A 6029-nucleotide genomic window follows, 5' to 3' on the forward strand; every position below is an offset into this window, starting at 1 on the left:
CATCTGTCGTCTTCTCTCCCAGTGGCACCACCACCCACCCGTGTGGTCACGCAAGTCAGAACCAGCATATCTGCTCAGCTCCTCCTCCCTCCCAGTAACACCCATTCACCTTGCACATTGGTCCTCACATACACTCCATCCCTGTCCTAGCTCAGATCTTAACTTCCTTCACCCGGACCAACACCCCAGCAGGCTCACTGCATGCTCTGTCTAAAGGATGTTCTACATGGAGGACCACTGCTCTAGTACCACCCATGGCTTTCTATGGCCTTCAGTGTTTAGTTCAACCTACTTGACCTGCCACTCAAGGCTCTACTCAATCTGGCTCCTGCTGACCTTTCAGTCTCATTTTATCCATCTACTGCGGGTTAAACATTAAGCTTCACGCAACCCAAATTTGTTTCATTTCTCCCCATAGGGCATGTTGTTTCTGGTCGGAGCATTTGCTCATGGAATCCTCTCTGCCAGGAAAACCCTTCATCCTCTATTTGCCAGGGTCCCTCCTATTCATTCTTAAAGACTCCATTCTGGTGAAACTTTCTCTAGCAAGCTCTTCCTCTGCAAATTATGCCAGGTGCCTCTCCCCGAAACATCCCACATTGTATTATATTGGTGTGTTAATTTCACAAGACTAGGGGCTCTCTGAGGGCTGGCCTTAGACTGAATCGTTGGTATAATCTTTGTGATCAGCATGATTGCTCTAAAACCAGAATTTCACACCCTGGCTTCCCAGCTCCTGGATCACAACTGGCTGGTGGAGGAGTGGGGCCGGAGAACTTCTCTTGGGAAGGAAAAGGGACCCCGATACCTGTGGTGGCTTCTGGTGGCACAGGTGATGATCAAGTATGCAGGGACGTGGTGGCTGGCTCGGGGAGCTGTGGCGAGGGCTGTCTTCAGGGAGGGATAGAGTGGGAGGAGCTCCCAGGCTCACCCGGGCTCCAGCAGTGGCTGTCCCAAGACCACCATTCACAGATGAAGCATAAATCAGAGTGAGGGACGGGTGACTGTGTGAGTAGAGGGATGAGCAAGCCTGTGGATGAGAGGAGCCCAAGAGAGAGAGATAGGTGAACAAGAGAGACTGAACTCGGAGGAGAGACAGATTGATAGGCAGAAAATTGGACAGACAGATGGGATACCTGAAAAAGGAGGACCAAGGGCGGCGCTTTAGCAGAATTAAAGTGAAAACCACATAGGGTCAGAATGCGGTGGAGAACATGTCTCTGTCTAAGGCTTTCTCACCCTGGGCTGGGACTCTCCACCAGAACCCTGAAGGGAGAGAAGGGATGAATTAGGGCCCTTCCAGGTCCTTCCCTCACCAGGGACAGCAGGTGTAGGAGAACATGTGCTCCCCAACCCCAAATGCAGACGGGACCCAGGAGATCAGGGCCAGGAATACTCACTGGTGGTAGTCGGGGCCACGACTCCATAGGTGTAACCTGTGGAGAGAAGGCGAGAGGAGCTGAGCAAGAGTTGTGGTGAACATAAAGGATTAAGGAGAGGGAGGATGTAGGGACCTTTGGGAAAAACAGAGGGGAAAGCAGAGGGGAAGAGGGGAGGGTTGTTCAGGGGGTAGGCAACGAGATGGAAGGTGGCTGGACCCAGTGATCACACAGTGATGAGAGGTCTGAACCCAGACCGGGTGGATAGAGAGATGGATCATAGCTCACTTTAGAGCAAAGGAGGCAACACAGAACTCTGACTGGGAGAGACAGCGTGGCTGTAGCACAGCCCCTCACCACTGACATAGAGGCTGTCCCCGTCCAGGGTGAAGGAGTCCAGGTGGGAGATGCCCTGGGTCTCATGGCTCAACTCCCAGTAGAGTCACTCTCTGTCCAGCCCGGGATCTGCACGGGTCAGAGTGGAAGGTGGAGATGATGTCCACCCCAGTGGCTGCCCCACCCTTCTCAAGCCTGGGGGAGTAAGAACATGGGGATGTGGAATACTGAGCAGGGGTCATTCTGGGTGTGGAAGGCGAGAGAGGGGAAGGGAGGAGGCTGAGGGAGATGCTGAAGGGGCTTCTCTGATGCCTGGAGGGGCTCTCCTAGGTGTCTCCTGTGTGAGACAATCCCTTCACAAGTAAGGCCTGACTTCCTTTAGAATGTGGAGGGGGGCATGTGAGTGGCAAAGAGGGGTGAACACACAGACCTGTGCAAGGGGGCACCTGCAGGTCTGCACGGACAGCAGCGAGGAGCACAGTCAGTGCCCTGTGCCATCTGACACATGCAGGCAAGAAAGTACCGTTATGTTCTCTCGGTTCTACACTCCAAGGTCTTTTCTTTCTACTTATTTCTTGCTCCACAGCCATCACCCAGGCGAAGGGAACAATCATCTTATTCCTAATCTTATTCCCAGCACCTCCCATCTTGCCTCTTATGACTTCATTCTTAACCATGAAGTCCATTTTAACCCCCCTGCTTAGACCAAACACTAATTACATCATCCTTCTACTCGCATCTCTCCAGAGTCTTCCCACTGGTCTTAGAACAGAGTCCCAAGTCACGCCTGACCTGGTCCAGCCTGTCCCCCTCGCTGGTCTGGCTCACACCTCTCCTCCTGTGTTGACTCGGCTCAGCCATCCCTCTTCTCAGTTCATGGACACACCAGGCTCTCTGCTTTAAGGGTGTCCTCAAGCGGGTCCCTCTGCCTGAAACACTTTCTTGAACACACTCCCACACCCTCACTCCAGTCTAACCCTCCAACTAGCTAAATCCAGTCCCAACTCCTGCTCTCCATCTAAATATCAGTCCTTCTCAAGAGGGCTTCCCTGCCCCCTCAGGTTGAGTCCCCTTGTGCCAAACTCCCACATCACTCTCATCATTAACTGTCTAAAATCCAAATACAATATAAATTCCATGGAGGTGGGACAAGGTCTCTCTGGTTCTCCAGGTCCCCATGCATGTGGCCCAGGGCCTGGCTCATGAGATGAGGAACCATCCCGGTTTGTCTAGGACTGCCCTGGTTTGAACACTAAATATGCTGTGTCCTGGAAATCCCCTCTTTTCTGAATAAGCGAGGATGGTTGGTCACCATAAATTATACACTCAGAGACTATCTATTGCATGACAAGCACACATTCCCCTCAAGAACATCACAGGAAAGCTAGAATGAAAAAGGCACACACACATACACACACAATTAGTAGAGGCCAACAACTAAATACAAAATTACTTAACAAGATTCTCTGCAACGTGAATCACCAGACCGTTATTTTAGAAAAGTTTCAAGAAACAAAGTTAATTCCCTTTAGAAGGCAAGGTGGAGAGGACAGTCTTTTTGGAGACTAGCGCCCTTCCCTTCAATCTACAGTGTTGCTTAGTACTCCTCCAAATGATTTGAAATGTCATAAAGAAAATAATTCTCAAAATGAATCTGGCTACTGGCAAATTCAATTTTAAAATTGTTATTAATACAAAGAAGTTCAAGTCAACTTTTTCCCTGAATGCTCCTCTATTTCAAATTTTTGTGGAGGATTTATAGGACTTTAGAACTCAAATTGAATGGGTCCAAGGAATGTTGCTGAGTATCCCTGTTAATATTTAATGGGATGTCTTCTAATACCAAATACACACGCAAAACATTTTTGTATTTATAATATATATAAATCCTGACTTTTGAGTATTATGCAATGCAAGTAAATCTATATTTTCTACTATAATACACATTTGCAGTTATTTACGTGTGTTTCATATGTTCTTATTTGCATATAACTGTACTTATTGAAATATTTACCACACAGAACCACACAAAGTTTACCATCTTTCCCTTGAATATAATCCATCAAACATCAATAATTTTTCTCAAGATACCCTCACTCTCAGTGAGTCCATGCGGTGACAACCCGAGCCCAGGAAACCCCACTGGCAGGTCTTCTGCACAGCGGAGGCTGCCGGAACCTCTTGGTACCAGGTCAACAGGGTACTCACCTGGTCACACAGAAATCCATGGATCAGAGAGGACAGGTGGACCCTGAGCCTGGTTTCACCTCAAACTTGAGCTCCACGGATGCTTTTCGTGTCTGAGGGGGAAAAAAAGCTCAAACAAGCTTTTGAGGCCTTTTATAGGGTGTTGGATGGAAAGGCCACCCCATTCACTCTTCTTTTTTTGTATTTACTGATTTAACTCTAACTGTTGGCTGTGACTGGATTTTCCCGATTCCTATCCAGCCACCTGCTCCCCGAGATGGGAGAAAGTAGCTTCGTGCTGTATGCACTTGAGTCGCTCAACTCACTTGGCTGGACAGAGATGTTTTGGTGACTCTGGACCCTTTAAACAAGCTTGTGATTTAAGGACCCTGTAAGTGACTCGCTGACTTGTCAACAATTTCCACACTTCATTCAGGGCTCAGGAGATTTTCAGGCCCTGGAGCAGGTTTCCCAACCTCCGTACCACTGACATCTGGGGCGAGGCAATTCTGTGTAGGGCCATCCTGGGCCCTGGAGGACGCTGAGCAGCATCCCTGCCTCCCCTTCTAGACGCCAGGAGCGCCCCCATTTGTAACAACCCAAACACCGCCTGCAGACGCGGATAAGCCCCCTGGGGATAAAATCACAGGGAGGACGATGACGGGGACTCTGAGGAGGGGACAGCGGCGCCGGGATCCAGGAGGAACAGCAGCCTCGGGGGTCCTGAGCGAACAGCCCGGGGGAAACGGGGCTGCGGGGGGACGGAGAGATGCCGGGCCCTGACGGGGCTTCCCGCGGCCCAGGCGCCTCCCTGGACCCCTAACCGAGCCAGGACCGCCCGCCGCTCACCGCGCCTCGCCCCTGAGGGCAAACGTCCACGAGAATCCCACCCACGCCTAGAAGACGGGATACACAGTGAAGCCCCCGGCTCCTTCCGCGATGCCACCCGTGCTTCCGCTTCCGGTCTCGGACGGGCGTTCGGGGAGGATGGAAGATCGGGGAAGACGGACATTTGGGGGCTCCGGGTCGAGGCGGCGTGCGGGGTGGGACAGGGCCGCGCACCCCAGCCTTGGGGGAGGTGTCTAGTTTCTAGAGTGAGTGCTAGGGTGGGCAGCGGGCTGGGTTAGCAACAGGGACAGGACCAGGTCTAGGGGCGGGGCTGTGGGTGGGGACAAGGGTGTGGGCGGGGTCCAGGCTGTGGGTGGAGCCAGTCCGAAGGTTTTGGGTGGAGACCAGTTCCAGGGGCGGGAAGAGGCGGGGGTGGGGCTGGAATAAGTCAGGCGGACTACACAGGGGGATGAAATGAGCTTCAGGGGCAGGGCTGGAGGCGGGTCTTTCCGTGGACCCCTAGACTGTACAGGTAGCTGGATGTTGAACAGCTTTTCTTCATTCCTTTCCCCACCTTTACACAGACTCATAGAATGATGTGCCCATATTTAAAATTATAAATTTTTTGTGCGGGTTTGTTTTACTTAATTTCATTAAAAAATTGGATCATATATTCACATTTCTCTACACCTTGCTGTCCCAAGCCAGGAGATCAGGATATAACGCTATTTTAATTTTAAAAAAGGGGACAGGGAGGCCACTATGTCATAGATACACGTGTAGGAAAACTTCAAAGAGTGGTGCAAAGTCAGTAAAATATTCTCACTCTACCACTGTCTCCCAGTCCTTTTGCACAGAGATAAAAGTCCTTTTCTCCTCTATCCTTCCAGACATACTGTGTATATGTGGGACGGTGTATATGTTCAAGCCCAAGAGGGATGTCCCCAAGCAAAACCTGAAACCCATGAATTGTCTCATGTGTCAGAAGTTAATGAGAAGAGATTTAAATTTCCGGTGGAAGGAGATGGACCAGTGATGAATCCAGAGGAAGACAACAAAGAAACAAGAGATTTTTCCCATATAAAAGGTCAAAGGAAAAAGAGAGACAGAAAATGTATTCATAATATCTGACGTAGCACATCTCTGGATAAGATTCCTATGCTATAAAATGGTAAACACTTATGTCATAAAACAGTAGACATTGAATTTTGATTTATCCTAATTCATTAAATAGTTATATTGGGCAAGGGGAATTATGTTTTTAACATATGTAAGAACGCTTCATGCTGATTGTTTCAG

The 6029-nt window shown here is 49.9% G+C and overlaps 1 long non-coding RNA gene across 1 annotated transcript; it reads right to left on the minus strand.

The window, feature by feature from the left end:
• Positions 1 to 1884: 1884 nt before the first annotated feature.
• LOC131402155 (uncharacterized) lies at positions 1885 to 4782 on the minus strand. Its single transcript, XR_009218321.1, has 3 exons — positions 4752 to 4782; positions 3924 to 4015; positions 1885 to 1958 (listed from the first exon to the last, which is right to left on the minus strand). It is a non-coding gene; the product is annotated as an uncharacterized LOC131402155 (long non-coding RNA).
• Between the last annotated feature and the right edge of the window lie 1247 nt (positions 4783 to 6029).

Source organism: Diceros bicornis (genome assembly GCF_020826845.1).
Source record: "Diceros bicornis minor isolate mBicDic1 chromosome 30 unlocalized genomic scaffold, mDicBic1.mat.cur SUPER_30_unloc_3, whole genome shotgun sequence".
NCBI classification, from domain to species: domain Eukaryota; kingdom Metazoa; phylum Chordata; class Mammalia; order Perissodactyla; family Rhinocerotidae; genus Diceros; species Diceros bicornis.